Genomic DNA, 22,861 nt, shown 5'->3' with positions numbered 1-22,861 from the left:
ATTCATACCCATGACCTCTTTTACAGAGTCCATCCATCTAGCATACAGCCTTCCTCTTTTTCTGCTTCCCTCCAGCTTTTCTAGCATTATTGTTTTATCCGGTGAGTTGTGCCTTCCCATGATGTGGCCAAAGTACAACAGCCTTAGTCTAATCACTTTGGCTTCAAGAGAGAATTATGGTTTGATATGTTCTAGCACCCATTTGTTTGACTTCTTGGCTGTCCATGGTATCCTCAGCGCTCTTTTTCAGCACCGCATTTCCAATTAATTGATTTTCTTCCTATCCATTTTCTTAACCTGTCCAGCTGTCGCATCTATACATGGTAATAGGGAATACAATGGCTTGTACGATTCTAACTTTTGTGCTCAGGTGTATATCTTTGCATTTTCAGATCTTTTCTAGTTATTTTATAGCTGCCCTCTCCATTCTTAGTCTTCTTCTGATTTCTTGACTGCAGTCCCCACTCTGATCAATGTTTGATCCTAGGTATGAGAACTCTTTTACTAATTCTATTTCTTCATTGTCTAGGTTGAATTTGTGTAAATTCTCTGTGGCCATTATCTTTGTGTTTTTTTTTATGTTCAGCATTAAGCCTGCCTTTGCACTTTCTTCTTTGATCTTCCTTAATAGGTGTTCCAAGTTTGTTATATTTTCTGCTAGTAGTATTTTGTTGTCTGCATACCTTAGATTGTTGATATTTCTTCCATTTTCACTCCTTCTTCGGTGTTCAGGCCTGCTTTTCATATGATATGTTCTGCATACAAGTTGAACAGATAGGATACAGCCTTGGCTGACCCATTTGCCAATTGGGAACTATTTTATTTCTCTATGTTCTGTTCTGGCAGTAGTTTCTTGTCCTGAATACAGAATTCTCATCAGAACTATCAGATGCATTGACATGCCCATGTCTTTAAGGACATTCCATTGCCTTTCATGATCTATGCAGTCAAAGGCTTTGCCATAGGTACTGTATATATACTGTGTAAAGAGTCCAGTACTGTGCTGGGCACCTTTTACATATTTCATTTTCTAATGACTTTTCAAGGAGCCTAAATATACAAGAAGAAACTGGCAAAACCACCTGTGAGTATTCCTTCCCTAAGAAAACACTATGAAATTCAGAGTCACTGTTAAGTCAATAGGCAACTTGAAGGTGCGCATGCACCCGCACACACACAAAATGACTTTTCAAAAGATCATGTGCTATACCTCTCAAGTGAAGGAGCACTCCTCTAGCTTTGTAAGCAATCTAAAAGATACAAATTTATTATCCTAAAATGATAACCTTTCAATCCCTTAACTCTGTTAGGAATCAACATTCATTCCTTCCCTTGGCGATAAGGGAAGGGGCATATTCTGTATCACATCTTACAGTGGATATTTTGTAGATCAGATTTTAGGAAGTTGTAGTCCTCTATATGTTGTTGAAACACAGTTCCTGTTAGTCCCAACCAACAAAGCCAGTTTTCAGAGTCTGTGAGGATTATAGACCCAAAACATATGGAGGGCCACAGGTTCCCTAGCCCTGTTCTAGTCACTTTGAATCTGAATGTTTATTTGTCTGCTTGTAAATGTCTCTAAAGCATGGCAAAAGTAGCAAGACTGAGCCTTCTCTTCCCAAAAGCTCTCCACATGTTCCAGAGAACCTGAGAAATCTGTGGCTCCCATCACTGCCATGTCTTAATCCTCTGATATGGGAAGAGAACCCAAGGAAGAATTGTTCTTTGCAAACAGGAAATGTAGTTGTCAACTCTCTGTCTGTCAACTTTATTTGTAATCCATGATTTGAGAGGGCAAGTGCATCTCATAAGACCCACAAGACATGTGACAATGGCATAGGAAGTAAACAGATTATATGTTTGCTTTGGTGCCAGTTTTACCAGCTTCTTGGGGTCATTTGTCTACTCATTTCTCCATCCCATAGACTTCTTGTATATAAACAGTATGATGTGATATACAAGCTAAACCCTTTGATGTGCTTGCTTGTCACAGTGGGAGACGTATGTGGGCTGTATGTAAGGCCTAGTCTAAAGATCTTTTTCACACTGGGCAGATTTCTGTGGTGCTTATGTAAGTAGAAATAGGATAACATAAGAGAATATTCTTCAAGGTCAGTATATGAAGGTTTGCAAAAAGAGTTTGGCTGTGACAGTAGACAGCCAATGTTATAAATCAATTCACTTATATGTGACTGAGGCTTTAAATAGTATTCTGAAAGTTAAAAATGACTCAATTACTAAGAATTACTAGTAACTTTCCCCTTAAAAGGTGTCCAATAGCTTGTTTTAATGCATTTCACATGGCCTTACATAAAGAAGTTAGTTTTTTGATGCCAGCTAGTGCTGTAGTTATTGCATAGCTATTATGCCAAGAGGGTTTTTTTTATCAGCAATAAATCACAACAATGAAAGGTAAGGCTACTGAAATTATTTCATAGTAAGTCTAAAGCAGAGGTGAGGAAGCTGTGGTCAATAACTGCCATCAGCACCAACTGCATGGCTAATGGTAAGGGATTGTGATGGCTGTCATCCAAAACATTGGCAGGACCAAAGTTTTCCCACCACTAGTCTGAGGCTTAGGTCACTTGGGGCCTCAGAATACTTGTTATCTAAATGGTTTATATACATTGTCTGTATGAGCTGAGACCAATGTGCTTATGTGAGTATACTCCTTTATGTGATCTGATTTCGTGAGAAACGTTCTTCCTGTGATGTATGTGGACCATCTCTTATGTTAGAACTGGCAAAGGCCAGGCTGTGGGCCACAGTCTGGTGTGAGCCCAGAGACAGAGATCAAATCAGTAGTTATGACTGATGAGGAAGTCAGAACTATGAAATGAAACAGAAACTAGGACAGGCCACAAGTGAGAACTGATGGACAAGGAAAGGAATACCATAGACCCCAGGAAGCTCTTGTTGCTTGAACAAAGCTTAAGTTGGGCACAAAGTCCTTCCTGTCCAAGAATATTAATCTGATTATGCAATGTGAAATTTATGAGCACCAGACACTTAGGCTCCTGGCTGAAGCCCAGTGGTTATTGATAGTACCTGACCATTCAAACAAATATGTGACCATGAGTTCATTCTTTTCTTCTTCTTCTTTTTTTGTCTGAAATTTAGCAACTGCTCACAAAAACTCAAACTGATATACAGTGCTACCTCGGGTTACGAAATTAATTCGTTCCGCGGCGCCGTTCGTAACCCGATACATTTCGCAATCCGAAAAGGCGCTGGAAAGCCGCTAGCCACGCTTCCGATTTGAATTTCGCGCCGAAATTAATTTCGTAACCCGAAAAATCTTTCGTAACCCAGAACAGTTTTTTTAAATCTAACTTTTTCGTAACCCGGAAATTTCATAACGCGGTCAATTCGTATCCCGGGGTACCACTGTATAATATTTGCAAAGACACATATAAGATTCGAGACTGTTATTTTGATGTGTATTTTCTGTAAATCATGCAAGTGATAGCTCACTTGAAAGATTTTTGTTTGGGTATCCAATCTATCTAAGGTGATAAATTAAACTGTCAATTTATGTAAGGCAATAAATTAAACTAGCTTCTTTGATGCACTTTTTTTACTTTATACCCAAGCAGTACTTTGAGCTCTTCTTAGGTAGGGTTGCCATAAGTCAGGACCTCCAAACCGGGACAAATGTAGGACAACATTTTCAAATGTAGGACACTTTTATAAAAATGGAGGACATAGGGGAAATGCTGGTTTTTTAAAAAATATATAGGGTTAGATAGAAGGGGGGTTAAATAAGGGGGTTTGAGAAAGGGGGACTATAGGAGGAGGGCTAGATGGGGTACCTAGAGGGGATTAGGATTAGATAAAGAGGAGTAAGATAGAGAGGGGTTAGAGGGGGGCTTAGAAGAGACTTAATTAAGGGAGTTAGATAGAGGGGGGTTAGATGGGCTTCAATTCTAAAGCACCAGAGTTGTTCTCTCTGCAGGGCTCTCAGACTACATACACACTGCAGAAATTGGGCAGTATATAAATAAATCCTATTATTATTATTATTATTATTATTATTAAATAAGGGGGTTAGAGCAGTGGTTCCCAAACTGTGTCCTTTAAGAGATTTTGGACTTCAACTCCCAGAAGCCTCAGACATGTTACTCAATAGTCTGAGATTCTGGGAGCTGAAGTCCAAAATTACTTCAAGAGCACAGTTTGGAGATCACTGGGTTAGAGAGAGGGGAGTTTAGATAGAAGGGGGTTAGAGAGGGCTCTGTTAAAGTGGGGTAACCGGGGGAGAGGGAGTCAGAGAGAGGGTTAGAGAGGAGTGGGGTATGTGTTTGGGGGACCTTAGGGAGGGGGCTTCCAATGTCCGAGGGAGGTGATCCTGGGGGGAGCCTGGGGCCCAGGAGGGGCCTGGAAGGTGCCCTCTTGCCTCTCCTGGGTGCCAGCCCCTTGCTCCTCTTCTGAGCCTTGCCGAGGCTCTTCCTCCTCTTCCTCTCCGACGGCTGGGTCCCTGAGGCGCCCCTCCCCTTTAGTGAGGCAGCTCTCCTGGCGCTTCAGAGCCCCTTCCTTGCAAGAGCAGGAGGAGGAGAAAGGCTGGGTGGCAGGGGTTCCAGAAAAGGGCCCTTTCCTCCCCTCTCCCAGTGGCCTGCCTGGATGGGCAGGGTCCACTGCTGCTGCCTGCCTGGCCCTGCTCCTCCTCGCGCCTTGTTGTCCTGCCTGACTAAGCCTGCTCCTTGGGAGGGCTGGCCAATAGGGGCAAGGCAGAGCAGCAGAGCCCTCCCCTGCCAGCTCCAGCCCTGGCTGTTGCGCTCATCACAATATGGGGATGCAGCAAGGCCAGGAGCCGGGCAGAATTGAAGAGGGAGTGATGGGACCGGGAACGCCCCCTAGAAAGCGGGGGAGTCACGCCTCCCACCGGGTTATGGCAAGCCTATTCTTAGGGGATTATCACACAGAGCCTTCCCTTCCCTGAAATGTCGCTAAATCATCAGTAAAGTGTGTGGGTGGTATAGCCAATCACACTTGCCTCCCTTGATTTAATTGTCATTGCGGCATCCTGCTCCTCTCCCCATATTCAAATATACATACAGATGTATGTCCAGGCTCCTTGTTTGAAATCCTGAGGTCCATTGCCTTGATGAGGAATAACTGACCCAGGGGCTAAGGATGTAGAGACATATTCTTTCACTTCTAAAACTCAACTCATGATAATTCAAGCCCCTTCCCCCCACATCAGCAACAACATAAACAAAAACGAGGAGTCAAAAAGTGTTGGAGAAAGTCACCCCAACCCCTGTTCAGTTCTCTTCTAATTCAACCTGGCTTCCCTTAGCCATGATTTTCACTAAGTAGCCTTGGATAAGTTACTGTATCTGCCTCTCAGACTTGTTTGGATAAAGTGAGATTTAAATTCCTTGGAGAGAGGATGAAGTACAAAAGTAGATAAAAATATTGTAGGCCTGCTCATGCCTTTGGATGAATGTATGTGGGTGTGAAGGAAAGACGGGGTACACATGTCCATTCTTTATATCCTTGCACAGTCCAGTTCTATTTCTATTTTTACGTACTTAGCATGGAACTCTGAAAAAGATTCTCAGTGCCATTGTTAGCGGAACATGATCTGAAGCAAGTCTGCGGTCAGGTACTCTGCATTATAAGGGTTCTAATCATAGTGAAGGTTATAAATATACTTAGCAGAGCATGCTTAAATCCCCATCCATGCTGCATGGGTGAAACTTAGAAGCGGAGTGAGGGATGTTTAGACTTGAGGAGACTTTCTGGCCAGGTACCATGCAAAATTTGACCCCTCCTCTTCTAACCCCTTTCCACCTTGCCTGAGAGGGTAGGGTTCTGAGTACAGTGGACCCTTGTTATACGCTGGGGTTTGGTTCCAAGATCCCCCGTGTATAACAAAATCTGTGTATGCTCAAGTCCCATTACATATAATGCCATAGCAAAATGGTGTCCCTTATAAAAAATGGAAAATCAAGGTAAATTTATACTTTTTTTGAACATTTTCAAACCGTGTATGCTTGAATCCGTGTATAAAAAATCCGTGTATAAGAAGGGCCAACTGTAACTTTAACTGTGAAGGCTATCCTACTTCTACTGTAAGTGCTAAGGGGTCATCAAAGTGGGATCTTGCTTAGGATTTACATCTCTTGGTCAGCAGTTAGCTTTGGATCAGATACATATTCTTGTTGCTGCTTGGATTTTTAATTTTCCCCCTTAGGTCTCAGTGTGAAATTGGATTGTTTAATCTTCATATATATTTATCAGTTTGAGATGCTTTGACTAGCATATTTGCATGATTATTTAAGTGTTATGACTTTTAATTGTGCATGAGTCATCTGGAAATGTTATTGTATTTTATTACGTATTTTTTAAATGTTGCAAGCTGATTTGAGCATAGTTTTAACAAGGAAAATGGAAATACAAATAAACCAATAGTAATGGTGATGATGATGTGTCCTTGGAGTGCATTGGGTGGCACAACAAAAATGAGGGAATATCCCCTTCCCACAAAAGAAGAAAGGACAAGACAATTGATTTATGTCTAGCTACAAATGACAACTGTGGTTTAAATAGAAATTAATAATAATAATAAAATATTTATTTATATCCCGCCTCTTCCGATTGAGGTTCGAGGCGGGTAACAACAAGGAAAATACAATATACAACAATAAAAACAACAAGTCCCACAAAACCCTGACCCAACTCTCCCTCTCAACTATAAAATTAAACAGTTAAAAAAAATGTTTAAAAATACATAACAATACATCAAAGTTAAATACTCACTGAACACTATGGGTATATGTTGTAGAAATAATGCAGTTAGACACCACTTCAACTGCCAGGACTCCATTGTATAGAATCCTGGGATTTATATTTTTGTGAGGAACCAGGACTGTTTCCAAGTGAAAGCTAAAGGCCTTGTAAAACTACAAGTCCCAGGATTCAATAGGACGGAGCCACAACACTGAAACTGCATAATTTCTACAGTGTAGATCATCGTATGACTAAGTGACCTGTGTGTCTTTCTGTTCAGGTGATAACTAGCAGTTTCAGACTCTGTGCTCTGTTTACTCCATTTAAAAAAAAAAATTAAATAGGATTTGGGCTGAACTTAAATAGGACTTGAAACAAATAGAGGACTCTCCTCTGTAAAACGGGACACATGGGCATCATGACGCTGCAGCCTCCTCCTGTATGAATGTGTGTGTGTGTGTTCTTGTCTCTGTCTTTTCCTATTTTCCAGACAATTCAGATAACACAGGAATGAGAGAAAGTAGAATGTGACCCAAAGGATGCTAATTTTCAGGGGAAATTTTAAGAGGCGACCAGATGATGAAACTTTGCTTCTGTACACACACACACATATGCACACTATAATTTCACAATATAAATAGTATATTCTGGTCATATGAGGCTTTTGCTAAGCTGCATCAGGATATCTTCAGATATAAGTAAAAGTCTGTACTCTCCAGCAGATTGGGGATTAGCAACTAAATTGCATTTGCAGTTGCCCACTCTTTTAGCATAATGTGAATTTGTCATGTCTTGCTAAATATAAATGTGGCAGGTAGGTGAATTAATGAGAGTGATATATCTATTCTTACTTATTCAGAATGACCTTTTTTGACTATGTGGAATCAAAATGGAGGTATACTCATGAAACAACACATGTCTGTATATCTGTTCCATTCATCCCTTCTCATTTTTGATGTACCAGAATAGCTGCAATAACTGTACATTGATTATACATTATGGCTCACATTCATAACCTAGAGCTATGGATCCATAACTTCTCCATATTCATACCATTTTACTGCAAGACTGCATGAATGCTCCCAGCACACCTCAATAGGCAGCAGTTACATTGGGTGGCCTGTTCAGATGCCAATTTGGATGTGAAGGGGGTGATGTTTTCAGCCCACCCCCACCAGAAAATGAGGCTGCAGCAATCAGGAGGAGGACTCTTGTCACAATTCCTTGTGGCCTCATCACTCACTAGTGAGAGGGGGCTCGAAACATCCTCCTCCTTGTGCCCCAATGCAGCTCCTGGCTGTTAAGGTGGGCTTGGGGAGTCAGGCCAGGAGACATTATTTAGATAATAATAATAATAATAATAATAATAATAATTTTATACCCCGCCTCTCTATCAAAGATAATCGAGATGGCTTACATATCGAGGCAGCTTAGAAAACTAATTCATACATAACTAAGTAGCTGATGTAGAATATATTGATTGTTGTTACAATTTGTATATTGTATACAACCATGTTACCCGCTTTGATCTACCCAGGAAAAGCGGGCTACAAATAAATGATTTATTTATTATTATTATTATTATATGCTTACATCTCTAAATCAGGTTAGGTTACCTTATAACCTGCAAATGGTTCAGACTATAGATCAGCAATGCCCAAACTCTGGTCCTCCAGGTGTTTTGGATTTCAGCTCCCAGAAGCTTCAGCCACCTTGGCCAATGGTCTGGGATGCTGGGAGCTGAAGTCCAAAACACCTGGAAGGCGAGGGTTTCGACATCAATGCTATAGATGTTTTGGTATTTTTAAAATTATTATTACTATTAGTATTACTATAGCTTTTATACATCCCTGCCACAATGAGCAGTGGCAGTGGTGTCGTGGGGTGGGGGTGGGGGTACAGCGTGGTTGTGGACTGTACTGGGTGACACCCCAGCCTCTCGCCCCCACAGGTGCTCCTTGGCCCTTCATGGGTGAAGAAGTCCCATTTCCTGCACTGGGTGTCACTCCGTGCAGGATCCCCACTGGCCAGTGGTATAGAATTAGGGGAGCTGAGTTTTATAATATCTGCAGGCCAGCAGTAATATACTTCTGTTATAAAGTATCTATACTGTAGTTATTTCCATTCAATCATATTGGAAAGCTGGGGTGAGGGTAATATCCACACTTTAAATACATAATGTCCCCAGTTCAATCCCTGGCATTTCCAGGTCAAATTAGCAAAAACAAACAAACAAAAACAACAACTCTGAAACTTTGGAAAATTACACATCTAGTTATTGAATTAGCTGCCCCCCCGCCCCCAGGCAACTTCACTCATTTCTTGCACTATCTCCATGTGCACCTGACATCAGATATCTAGTGTCCATTCCCTTTGTGACATCTAAATCTATCTAACCGAGGTCTTACCTGGAGATACCATAATTCTGAAAAGGGGCCATAGCTCACTGATGGAGTGGAACATCTGCTTTACATGGAGACACTCCCAAGTTCTATTCTTGTCATCTCAACAGGTTGGAAAAAGTCTGCTTGATTTGGAGAAGAATTCTGAATAGGTGTCAGCAATATTCGTCTAGATAGACCAATAGTCACAATTAACATAAGGAAGCATCCAGTGTTCTCAAAAGTGATAGAAGATATAGGTCAAAATATTATGAGTAATATAGTTGTGTACCTCTGGAAGTATCAGCAACAGTCATAATCACTTGTACTTGTTTGAAAAATCCCTTTCACAGGCATTGCCAGTTCTGGAAAAAAAGATGAAAGCCAAGACCCTTAATATCTAGAATTATCATTAAGCTGAATTACTGATTAATGAACATCTGGTGCTGTTTTCTGTGGCTCTTAAAATGTCATGAAGACATGTAGAAGTCTGTTATAATAAATGTCACATACTTTGTGAATGCTGTTATATAGTGTAAGTCTTACTCTGTTAAAGGCCAGTATTGTTAGAACATGTTGATATTTGCCATTACATCTCAAGAAGATTAAACATTTTTACACCTTCATTTCCATCCTATATATCCACAACAAGCATTGTGACACAATAATATATTACATTTTATACTTACACCTGAAGAACAAGTAGCTGTCTCAAGCTAACTGTCAAATTTCAAGCTCATTCTCAATATTTATTAAAAAATATCAATGTCTGTACATTTCCTTTGCACTGTTAGAGCAGGACCCTTTTACTGGGCAGCAGAAAGTTTTACATAGTTCATTTTTCTTTTTGTGCATAAGTGTAGCAATTTGAGTACACGAATTTGCATTATTTTCTTTAGAACAGGGTTGTAAAGAGGGGCAGATGAATAGGAGAGTACAGTCAGCCAATCTAGACCTTTGGAATACTGTTTGGATGGGTCTGAAGGAAAAAAGAATATAAAAAGAAGAAGGTTGGCTGCTTTACTGTCATAGAGGGTCAGTTAAGATAGAGGAAGGGTGTAGAAAGAGAATAGGATGAAATAGGTAGAAGACAGGTTGGAGACAGGGTCAAGATAAGGATAAGTGTAAAACAGAGAGGGCAGGTGACAGAGTCTGGTTAGTTGGAAAATGTATGTGTTTTTGGTATGGAAGAGCAGGTGGTAATGAAGTTCAGAGTGAAGAATTCAGGGCAAGTTGCTAAACTGATGTTAAAGAGGTTGTGGCACTGAAGTAAGTATCAAATCAGTCATATAGCCAATATTTTCAAAAATTAAACTGATGAATTCCCAGCAGTGAAGGTTGGAACATCCTTTAGAATGGGATGCTCCTCTCATTTGGTGTAGGGGCTGTAGGGGCAAGCTGAGTAGCAGAAGTTTCAGGTTTGGTGTCGGTATGAGCAAGCTGGAGAGGTATTTTGTCACAAGGATATATTCACAATTTTGCTAATACAAAAGTTTTTTTTTTTAAAAAAAAATAGTTTTAAATGTATAAAAATGAAAAATGCAATGTTATATACCAATAAAATTGTGAATGAAGCATCTTATATTTTCAAAGCAGTAAAATAATTTTGATAATTATTGAATATATTTCAATTTGTCCTGTCAGTTCTGTTCCCTCATGGCTTCAATATTTCTAGAAATTCTACATTTCTAGGTTCCAGATTATGCTTGCTGTAAACTGAAAAAAGAAAAAAGAAAAGAAAAGAAAAGAAAAGAAAAAGAATTTCCGCATTTCAAAATGGACAAACAGTGAGCTAGGAGGGGATACTGAAAATACTTTAGCAAATTTTCAAAGAGGAACTAAATTATACCAATAGAAATACACAGTTTTACAACTCTGTAAAACCTACCAGTGTACTTTGCTGCTCCAAACCCATTGTTCCTTTTGCAATGAAGCAAAAGTAGAAGTGGAATTAAAACACTGCAGAGAGCAGGTACTATAGCACTATTTTCAGAATGCTTAATTCCCACTGTACATGTATTAAAAAGAGATCTCCTTGTGTGCATATGTGGCATATTATCCTGTCTGCTAAACTGAAGAACATTTGGCAGCATTAGCAGGAGAACCACTATTCACAAAATTAGACATGAGTCATGCTTATCAACACAGCTGTACTGCATGAGGATTCCAAATAGATCCAGTACTCTTGAAGGGCTATTATAGTATCATCATGAATATTTTGGACAAGATTCCAAATTAAACAACCATGGATAGACTAATTCTATGAATTCCTTGTGCAGCAGTACAGTGTGATATCATATTAATCACAGAAGCCACAGATCATGAAAAGTTGCTTGAATTTCTTAAGCAGACTGAAGGAGGCAAGATTCCAATTAAAGGAAAGAAAGCGAACTTTTTTGAGAGAAGAAGGCAGAGAGACCAGAAGCAATTTATGAAGAATATAATGTAAATGTCTGTGGTCTACATGCTGTATTGCAGAAAATACAGTCCACTTGAGAACCCAGTACTGCCTTTCGTGAGCTTACTAAATTATCATAAAAACCCAAGTGTTGTTGTTTTAAAGATTAAGGCTGCATCTGCACTGCAGAAAAAATCCAGTCTGGCAGCACTTTAATTGCAATGGCTCAGTGCTGTGGAATTCTGGGAGTTGTAGTTTGGTGGGCCCCCAGAGCTCTCCATCAGAGAAAGCTAAATGTCTCACAATACTACAATTCACAGAATTCCAACGCATTGAGCCATGGTGGTTAAAGTGATGTCAAACTGGATTATTTCTGCATTGAAGATGCAGGTACATAGATTTTGGCATAAACTTTTATCTCATAAAAAGGGATGGAGTCTACAAAAGCTTGAGCCAAATAAAACATTTTAATCTTTAAATGGCATCAGTATTTCTTTTTTTGTTGTAGCAGGCTAACATGGCTACCACCATCCTTGCTGTAAATTACTATATAGTATAGTATATAGCAGGGGCCGGCAACCCCCAGCCCGCGGGCCGCCTCCTGGGCCTCTGCGGGCTCCTCCCAGGGCATGCGTGGCCCAGGCCTCCTTCTGAGGCCCCCTCAGAGGCTGGGAAGGAGCTGCCCGCGCGGGTGTCCCCCTCCTCCTTCCCGGCCTCTGAGGGCCTCGAGGCCCCTCAGAAGCTGGGAAGGAGCCGGCGAGGACGCTCGCGCGGGTGTCCCTCTCCTCCTTCCTGGCCTCTGTAGGAGGAGGAGGAGGGGGGAGAGGAGGAGGAGGAGGAGGAAGGAGCCGGAGGAAAAGTGCCTGAAAGCCAGGGCAGAATTGGACCGGAGGAGGAGGAGGAGGAAAGCTGAGTCAGTGGCCATTAGGTCTGCCTTGGTATTTTGGGGTTTTTAAATTATATTTAAAAATATAAAATACTTATTTTATTTAATTTTTTAAATTTTTATTATTGCTTTTTATTTTTTATTTTATTAATTTTTATTATTGCTTGTTTTTATTTTATATCATTAATTTTATTATTGCTTGTTTTTATTTTATTTTATTAATTTTTATTATTGCTTGTTTTTATTTTATTTTATTAATTTTTATTATTGCTTGTTTTTGTTTTATTTTAGTAATTTTTATTATTGCTTGTTTTTATTTTATTTCATTAATTTTATTATTGCTTGTTTTTGTTTTATTTTATTAATTTTTATTATTGCTTGTTTTTGTTTTATTTTATTAATTTTTATTATTGCTTGTTTTTATTTTATTTTATTAATTTTTATTATTGTTTGTTTTTATTTTATTTCATTAATTTTATTATTGCTTGTTTTTATTTTATTTCATTAATTTTATTATTGCTTGTTTTTGTTTTATTTTAGTAATTTTTATTATTGCTTGTTTTTGTTTTATTTTAGTAATTTTTATTATTGCTTGTTTTTATTTTATTTGTTTTATTATTGCTTGTTTTTGTTTTATTTTATTAATTTTTATTATTGCTTGTTTTTATTTTATTTCATTAATTTTATTATTGCTTGTTTTTATTTTATTTTATTAATTTTTATTATTGCTTGTTTTTATTTTATTTTATTAATTTTTATTATTGCTTGTTTTTGTTTTATTTTAGTAATTTTTATTATTGCTTGTTTTTATTTTATTTTATTAATTTTTATTATTGCTTGTTTTTGTTTTATTTTAGTAATTTTTATTATTGCTTGTTTTTATTTTATTTCATTAATTTTATTATTGCTTGTTTTTGTTTTATTTTAGTAATTTTTATTATTGCTTGTTTTTGTTTTATTTTAGTAATTTTTATTATTACTTGTTTTTATTTTATTTTATTAATTTTTATTATTGTTTGTTTTTATTTTATATCATTAATGTTATTATTGCTTGTTTTTGTTTTATTTTATTAATTTTATTATTGCTTGTTTTTGTTTTATTTTATTAATTTTTATTATTGCTTGTTTTTTATTTTATTACATTAATTTTTATTATCAAATATATACACCCCTGCCTTGTTTTTTATTTATTTTTTCATTATTTTTTATTATTAAATATATGCAAGTGCATTTTTTGTGTATTTATGGTGCTTTGAATGCTAACAAGTCTGCCTTTCTTGGCCAATTATAGTGGTGATGATGATGATGATGATGATGATGATGATGATGATGATGATGATGATATTGATATCAACAAGCCTCTGAAGCACGGCCAATGTAACTTGCTGTGATTTTTACAAACTCATGCGCAGTGAAGAAAAACCACAGTCCCTTGATCAAGTACACACTTCTGAGAAGTAAAGTTGAACCCGAGGGCAAGTACATTTCTGCCATCTGTCTAGGAATAATGCCAAAATGTCCTCCATTTTGATCATGCCTAAAAAACATGCATTTATATTAACATTTTTTTAAAAAAACTCAATTTTTTGTGCATCCTCCATTTTTATAAAAATGTATCCTACATTTGAAAAGGTTGCCCTACATTTGTCCTACATTTGTCCTACATTTGTCCCGGTTTGGAGGTCCTCACTTATGGCAACCCTACCCCAATTTCTACAATCTATATGGGATCATGGTCAACTTTTACAGCCTTGTGCTCATGTGTGTTTGTGGGAGAGGAAAGACCAGAGAAAAGTAATCTGCGTAATCTGAGGACAAGGGAATATTGAATTTCTCAGGCTAGGAGCAGTTGGGAAGACGTATAATGTGTGATACCCTGACTGGGAGAGGGATTGATATAGATTTGAATTCTCTTCATGGAAATAACCTGAGATCTAGACACAGAGACATAATACTAACCAAAGAAACATTTTATATGTTTTACTGGTGTCCATTATATTTTATCCCACTGAATTCAGTGCATTTCAACATAACCAAATGAATACAAATTAACACCTCAGGCAAAGTGATGTTATAATTCACTGAGATTTTTCTCCCAAAAAAGAATTGTGAATTTTGTATTTTGAAACTTCAGTGTTCTGTTCTGAGATATGAGATATGAGACAGCTTGACATTCTGATAAAATATATAGCCTATCCATTTTAATCCTGACAGCTGGGTTTTGCTAGATTTGTTTCATAACTTGAAGGGGAAAAATAACATTATTAAGACAGAGCAGCCTGTTACTAATAGTATTGGTTCAGAGAGTCTTAAGGATGTGAGTGGGCTGTAGTCACATTACTCTTATGAGCACAAATGCCACTTTCACATAGATAATGACCAGTACTTGCAGGATGGAAATACAATGCAGTCTCAAAACAACAGGACTGTTGTTCATCTTATATATCCACCCATCCGTTTCTAAGATGTAATGGCTGACAATGGGGTGTTCAGCATTTTGAACACACAAGTAATTCTATCTGTGATTTATCATCATGGCTGTTAAGGTAAACATCATTTAATATACTCCCCCCTTCCTCTCACAATACTAGCTTTGATTGCCCAGAATACCATAAATTATATCCAAATAGCCTGCTTTGGGTACCAAGTAAGTCACTGTGCCATCTTATATGTGCTGTATAAGGGTTGCCACAGAGCTTCAAAAATTACTTTTTTGAACCACAGCTGCCAGAATCTTCTAGCCAACTTCATATGTGTGTCTCTGTGCCTTAAAGTCACCTGTTGCCTTATTTTGTAGCTGAGTGCCTTCAAGTTGTTTCTGACTAATGGTGACCCTAAGGCAAACCTATAATAGGGTTTTCGTGGCAAGATTTGTTCAGAGGATTTTCCATCGCATCCCCCCTGAGGCTGACAGCTTGTGAGTTGCCCAAAGTCAGCCAGTGAATTTCATGATCAAGCTGGGAATCAAATTCTGGTCTCCAGAGTCATATTCAACACTCAGACCACTAAACCAGGTTGTGGACTTAAGCAACCAAGAATTTCTCAGGGTTTTATTAGGCAATGAATACTCAGAGGTAGTTTGCCGGTTCCTTCCTCTGAAATATAGACTACAGCACCTGGTATTCCTTGGTAGTCTCTCATTCAAGTACTAAACAGATCTAATCCTCCTTAGCTTCCAAGATCAGATGGAATCTAGTGCCTTTAGGGCATTTGGTCTGCTTAGCTACCATCGTATACTCCAACATTCACAGATGAAAGCTGAGACACAAATAGCTGAGCAACATCAGAGAATGTTAAAGATGACAAAAGTTATTAATGAAGAAGAAAATGAAAGCTAGGAGGGAGTACAGCTATTTGTTTTTGCCTGAGTCTACAGGGAAGAGCAACACTCCACCCCTTCCTCTCCTCATCCTCCACTGTGATGAGTGCAAACAACATCTGCAAACTGAATTCAGTTTGTAGTGACTGAAGCAATCTGCGGGGGGGGGGGGGGGGAGAGGAACTGGGACAGTTTTAAAAGCAGTTGAACAGCGCATTAATGAGGAGTGTACCTACCAAATCGGGACAATTTGTTTGTTTGTTTACAGTATTTATACCTCACTCTTCAGCCCTAATGGCTCTCAGAGCAACTTACAGATAATTATTCAGACAATTGGAGAGTGTACAATATATCTATTAGTCATGCTGCCTAGCAAAATCTGGGCATTGTAGTCTAAAAAGTAACATTTCTATGCTCTATCTTGTCATATTTTATGGGTTGTGATGACAGGTTACACAGAGAGCTCAGTTAGTAATTGTTCATACAGGCTAGGGAGACAGTGGGCATATGCAAATGTATAGTGGTCCCTTCATATTTGCTAAGGTTAGGTGAATGTGGAAAAACTGCAAAAAAAAACCCAACCACCCTAATCTTTTTACCTGAGAGAACACCTCTCTAGGAATCTCCAGGCGTTCCAGTGCAACACTGATCATAGAATCATGCTGGCGCACCTACAAATGCCTAAAGAAGTGTTTTCTCTAGGAACTTCTAGGTAACCTCGAGCACATTTCTATGGTCAACTTACAGCAGAACTGTGCTGGAGGACCTAAGAGAATCCTAAAGAGAACATATCAATCTAAACCGCAAATAATCAAATCCACAAAAGTCCACAAATGTGGAGGGCCAGCTGTAAAAATAAGCCAGGATTCTCTGCTTACCAAAACAAACAGTATGCCGGTGCATCTAGTCTGTTTACTTGTAGTTTTTTGTGGGTTTTTCGGGCTATGTGGCCATGTTCTAGAAGAGTTTCTTCCTGACGTTTCGCCAGCATCTGTTCACTTGTACTTTGCTCCTGCCATGTGAACAAGTAAACTCAGAAGAGATACCCTATCCTGATGCCTGAACAGGGTTTTCGCTTCTACATGACTTAGAAGAAATGAAATTTTGTTGTTGGTTTATTGAATTCAGATTTGTTTCATATCACACAATTATGGAACTTTGATAACACTTTGCCATGGCTACAATCTAAGGAATCTTGGGATTTGTAATTTGAGGAAAGCACTAGAGCTCACTGGCAAAGAAGTCTAAATAACTCAGAAAACTACAAATCCCAAAATCCCATAGGAGGCAGCCCTGACAAGGAAAGCGGTACGAAAGTGGTATTATTCTTGGGAATATATTAAATTGGCAATAAAATGCCTTTGCATCTTCTCCAAGGGAACTGGCTTGAGTGATTTATAGGCTGAAAAACTATACTTGAGTATCTTGCTTGAAATGGATGAATTTGCCACTTGGGCTTTTTTAGTGATGCAATACTGAATGGTCACACTTTGGTTTGTGTGATATCAAATCTGTTTGCCTCTAGACTTCTGAGATTAAAGCAATATCGACACTATAATGCTGTTTCACACTTTTCTCTTAAGTGTTTTGTTTTGCAATTTGATTTCTTATATCTTGCTTGCTTCAGGTTTCTACTTCTCTACCATTTGTCTCTCTCAATTAATAGCAGAGTCAGGTTTCCCCTCTTCTGTTTCACTGACATCACTTTCAACAAGGGTAGAGAAAACTCTGTTGAATTATAGGCAGAACAAATGACAACCAAGATTCATCAAAGGGTGCAAAAGTATTGCAGTGCAATCCTATGCATATTTACCATTTACCCAGAGTGACAGAGAGACCCTTGGTGTACACAGAATCCATAGACAAACTGTGAACAACTGTGAGCACAAACTATGTGTAAGGAAGCTATGTCTGGGACTGATATTAATGTATGATTTCATAGCACTGAGGGGTACTTGCTGTTATCCAGCAGCATAATAAAGAGTTGATGGTTTTCCCCTGGAATTAACAAAAAGACTCTGGAATAGCAGATGGCTTTAACTCCAGAGTGACAAGAATTATCCCTAGTGTGGTCTGAGCAAGAAGATTGGGTAACCTAATATTCTTGGCCCTCCATTTGATTGTGGCAGTGGTTCCCAACCTTCCTAATGCCGCATCCCTTTAATATAGTTTCTCATGTTGTGGTGACCCCCAACCATAAAATTATTTTCATTGCTACATGCAAATATGTGTTTTACAATGGTCTTAAATGACCCCTGTGAAGTCCTGACCCACAGCTTGGGAACCACTGGATTGTGGGATCATGAAAGTCAAGCCAGTCTACTCCCAAAATTAATGGGTAATTAATGGGAGGTGTGTGTCAGCATAAATGGTAGTTCTTCTACCCCCATCAGGACTGCCCTGATCTGGGTTTTGACTGGGGATCCCCCCCCCCCCCCCATTGCTATGCTGTCCAAGGTAATATGAGACTCTAGTTCCAGGGCTTCCTTCCAACTCCCAGCCCTGTAGTCACAGCAGGCTTCCTTATACACCAGGTACAACATCAGTTTAGAAGTGCAGTTCTGTCCATGCTCTTTGGGTTCCTCATCTTAACATAGATTATAAAAAGTGCACTCCTCCAGTTACCATAGAGCAGCCACTTCAGTGTTCCTTATCCAGTCTTTTGCTTCACTTTAAGACAGGCTTTCAAAGTTTCTCAACACTTCTTTGTACCTGCAGAAGGCAGTAGACTTGTCCTGTTTGGTGCTCATCTGTATCTCTCCTGAGGCAACTCCCAAGGCTCAGTCTGTCAGCAGGGACGTGGCCAAGATTTTGGGAAGGGGGGGATCCAGACTAAGTGCCACCATTTTGAGAGGCTAAGAGGTCCTCCCCCAGACACAGAAAGAGGGTCGAGTGTTTACCTCAGGAAGGGGAAAGAGATGAGGAAGGAGGGGAGGGGGCTGCTCCACTTCAGCGTCATGCCAAGGGCTCCTCATGTTCATTCAGGGGAAAGGAGAGGCAGGAGAGTCATCTTTTGTGGGAAAGGAAAAATAAAGCAAGCCGGGTCAGGGACGTTTTTGAGTTGGCAGAGAAGTTTGCCCTTGGAGTGAAGGGAAGGGGAGAAAAAAGAGAAAAGAGGTCTTGCTCCCTGGCTTCCTCCTTTCAGGGGCTCCCACTGCCCTTGCACCTTCACCAAGCCTCATGCAGGGAGCTCTGGCTGAGTGTTGCCAACAAAATATTCATAACCTTGGTGAGTGGTTAATAAATAGCCTACAATTTTGGAAGAATAAAGCCATTATGACAATGTGGTAAAATAAAACCAATCAAATACTATAACAAATTTCTTTATTAAGAAGAATTAAAATATACTAACATGACATACAAGCACTTTATTAGTATTATAAGGTTAAAACTTGTTCAGTAGTAACAGTATATTGTTTTATAAGTTAAATTAGGCCTAAAACATGGCAAGATAATAACAATATAAAGGCACATAACATGATAAATTGAAAGCAATGTGAAAATTATTTAGATATCGGTCCTATTTACAAGAAAGAGACCTAAAGACAGGGTATCTTTGCAAACTTGTCTCAGTGCCTCAATGGTTTGTTGTGGTTTATATTGATTTGAGGTGTATACGTCTAAACACACACAGCAAGGTCAAAAAAGTCTTAGGGCTTACAAAACAACAGCAAGTCATATGCTCTCAACCTCTGAGGATGGCAATGGCAAACTCCCATTTGTTTTACAAAAACAAACCTGTCATTACATGGCAGGTTCGGACTGGATTAGATGACCTTTGAGGATCCCTTCCAGCTCTAAGGTTCCATGAATGGAGGCAAATTAGATTTAACCTCCTCTGCAGCCATGGAATCCCTTGGACAAGTCATACTCTCTTAGCCTCAGGGGAAGGAAATGGCAACCTCCTCTGAAGAAATCTTGCCAAGAAAACCCCATGATACACAACACACACACACACATGCACAGAGAGAGAGAGAGAGAGAGCAGCAGCAGCAGCAATAATAATAACCACAAAGTTAACGTGACTGCTAATATCAAGAGCCATAATAATAATAATAATAATAATAATAATAATGCCCTTCAGAGACTTTAAAGGCCAACAGTCCCACCTTGCACTCCTCTCAGCCCTTCCCTTCCTGGCCCCCATGCGCCCGCTTGCCTCCCCCTGTCCCCTTTATAGATGTTTCAATATGGTTACCTTTTATTTCTCTTTTTAAAGTGATGTGTGTTGGAACTGAAGTGTTCTAACTGATGTTCTTGATCATTGTTGTTGTCCCTTGCCTTGATCATTGGTGACAGGTGGCTAAGAAATAATAATAATAATAATAATAATAATAATGATAATAATAAAATAACCCAAAGCTGCTTTGGGTCCCAATTTGAGGAGAAAAGTGGGATACAAAAATCACCACCACCACCACTTATTATTATTATTATTATTATTATTATTATTAAATAACCCAAATCTGTTTTGGCTCCCAATTTGAGGAGAAAAGTGGGATACAAAAATCACCACCACCAGTTATTATTGTTGTTGTTGTATTACTCTTACTAGGAAAACTTGCCCCTTTCCAGCCTTTAAGTGACCCTCTTTCCCCCAGTCCTGACTTGCAAAAGAAGTGTGTGTACTCTTTTCCCACACACCCCAAAGAAACCTGCAAAATGTTTGCAATCTGTTTGGTCTCTTCTCTGGGCATTTGCCCTGCAGCCATCATTCCCCCATCCCTGGCTTTGGAGGCACCAGAAGCCCACCCAGTGAGGAACGAGAAAGGGAGAGGGAACAACGTTACCTGCCCTCCCTCCTGACCATCCTTCCCTCAAAAAAAGATGCCAGTTCTGGGGAGGGAGGGCCCCCTTTATCTCCCCCAGAGGGAGGGAAAATATGGACATAATTTATGCATGCAGGCTGGTCATGAAAGTCATTCTGAATTGGGGACCCTCATCATAAAGATGGACTATCTAATTGGATGCCTCCCCTTCCAGATGAGTAATGATGAATCTTGTCTTGTACTGCTGACTGGAGAAAGTTACTGCCCACTTGCTCATGAACTCAGCCACCTAGGTGAAGAAGAAGGGCAGCTTTTCAGTATTCCTACCATCTAATGTCACCCTGAAGTGACAGATACCCTGCCACTGTAACCCCATCAGTTTCAGAGGGGGCATCCCAGGTGGGGGTGCCACCCAAGGGGGGTTGGAGCTCCACAGTGAGGAGGGTGACTTTTGTTCAGCCAGCAGTGAGAGCTGTCCGAGTGGCTGTGTGGCCTGTGTGGGTTGTTGATTCAGAGGAATCAATTGTTCTGCCACCACTTTCCCTGTTTGTGGTCCCTGTCCCTGATAGCTGTTGTTCCATTTCAGCAGCAGCAGCTGGACAACACCACACATGTTGTTCAGTTCCTTCTCCAACCGTAGAATTCGGGATTCTTTTTTCTCATCCTCCAAACCACAGGTGGCAAATGTACTACCAACCTAGGCATCCCGTTGTGAAACTATCCCTGACTTGTGACAGTCTCTTCTTGGTGTCAGACTTCACTAAGGTATCACTCCTGATTCCTGGACTCCCACCTTGCTGACTGCAGCTGCCCATAGGTCACTCTTTGGAATTTCTTCCTTCTGTAATTCTTTGAATTGATAAGGACTCTGATAGAAGTTTCTGACTGTCAGAAACTGCTACTTCTCACAGTTCAGTAAACAAGTCTGTAATCAAATAGTAATTTTTTTTATTTCAGAAGCTGGAGAAGTTCACAGTTAGGCATATGCAGACAGAACTAGCATCATCCACAATCACAGGCATAAAATTAACAATGCTCCACCCTATATTTTTGTGGGATTTACCTTAATTCGTCTATCAATTAAAACTTAATTGCCCCCATCCTTATTTGTTTCATTTGTCCAACCCTTCTCTTACACTTTAGTTTCTGTTTCTCTGCTTCTTTTCTCAGGAGATATCCCTGAGAAATCCCTTCCATGGACATCTGTGCATTCTTGAGCCAGGCAATTATCTCTCCTTTGAACTGCCAGTAGTTCATCATGAGAACACTATGCCTCCCATCATTCACCTCTATACATATTATATAACTCTTAAACTATACATCTCTACAACATCCATGCAGCTATAACATTTCAACAATCAATTCAATATCATGACAAAATCAACCTTATGGCAGACTCTTCTAGATTCTGACACTTGTGGGGACCTTTTCACCCATGTAAAACAGTACTAATTATAGAGTGAGTGCTCCAGTTTTAATAAAATAAACATATTTTATTCAGATATGTTCAAAATGCACATAAAGATCCAAAAACTGAAAAAAAAACCCTTTAAGAATCATACAAGGCTACCAGAAATAAAGGTTTTAATGGTTGGATAGAGGGAAGTTAGCGGTCAAAAGAGGTGATGTTAACAGTCCTGAAGAGATGTCCATGCTAAACACAGTGCTGCATCCAGCATGGTTTAGAGTGCTCAGACTATGGTATGAGGGTTGCAGAGAGGGATCCTGATCTGTGAATTGAGCCTTGGTCTCTGGACAATGTAGCTAGGACTGGGGGGAATATTTGCACCCCATTTCATGCCCTCAAGGGATATTTTGCATGATCAAAAGCTTTGATGGCTGTTCCAATGAACTGCCAACAGGGTCTGGAATGGTTTAACACTGGAGTGGCCATGCATTGATTAGATTTGACTTGATGACTGGGCAGGAACAGGGATGTAGGAACATCAGAAGGTGAGGTACAGGGTATAGTGACTGTTTTTAATAATTGCCTCTTTTGCCTCCATTGCAAGAGGAAATATAAAGATCATGGAGTGTGTAAAGGAGGTGCTCAGGAAATCACATGTCCTTATCTTAGTGTTATCTAAGACTCAGACATGCCCTCCAGTCAGCATGACTCCTACACATTTTTAGTTTCTCCAGGTCATTGTGAACTCAAAACATGCCCAACTTTAGATATTAGTTATGAAACCACTACCCAGTGGGAGGGGTGTATCATATTGTTATGCTAACAACTGATAGCATAACCATTCATGATATTGTCACCCAAAGGACTGTAAATAATGCTTGTAAACAGATTTATGTCATTTGCAATTTAAAACAACAAGAATAATAATAACAACAAATCAATTAAATAGCACTTGGGCAAAAGGA

General features: G+C 39.3%; 1 protein-coding gene across 3 annotated transcripts in view; it reads left to right on the top strand.

Annotated features, from left to right (window-relative positions):
- The window catches only part of LOC149321965 (gamma-aminobutyric acid receptor subunit gamma-2), a 98,987-nt gene that overhangs the window by 5,277 nt on the left and 70,849 nt on the right, over nt 1–22,861 (top strand). Inside the window, exon 1 of one of the 3 annotated variants that reach the window (XM_089532064.1) lies at nt 13,616–13,875. The exons of the other annotated variants lie outside the window; for them this stretch is intronic. The gene's annotated coding sequence lies outside the window, so the exon portion shown is untranslated. Of the gene's footprint in view, nt 1–13,615; nt 13,876–22,861 lie in introns of those variants that run through there. 3 annotated transcript variants of the gene reach the window in all.

This window comes from Sceloporus occidentalis, unplaced genomic scaffold (assembly GCF_023333645.1).
Source record: "Sceloporus occidentalis isolate IW3139 unplaced genomic scaffold, rSceOcc1.0.p SCAF_1, whole genome shotgun sequence".
Classification (NCBI taxonomy): domain Eukaryota; kingdom Metazoa; phylum Chordata; class Lepidosauria; order Squamata; family Phrynosomatidae; genus Sceloporus; species Sceloporus occidentalis.
Note: the sequence above shows the minus strand (reverse complement) of the source record. Positions and strands in the feature narration are given on the sequence as shown.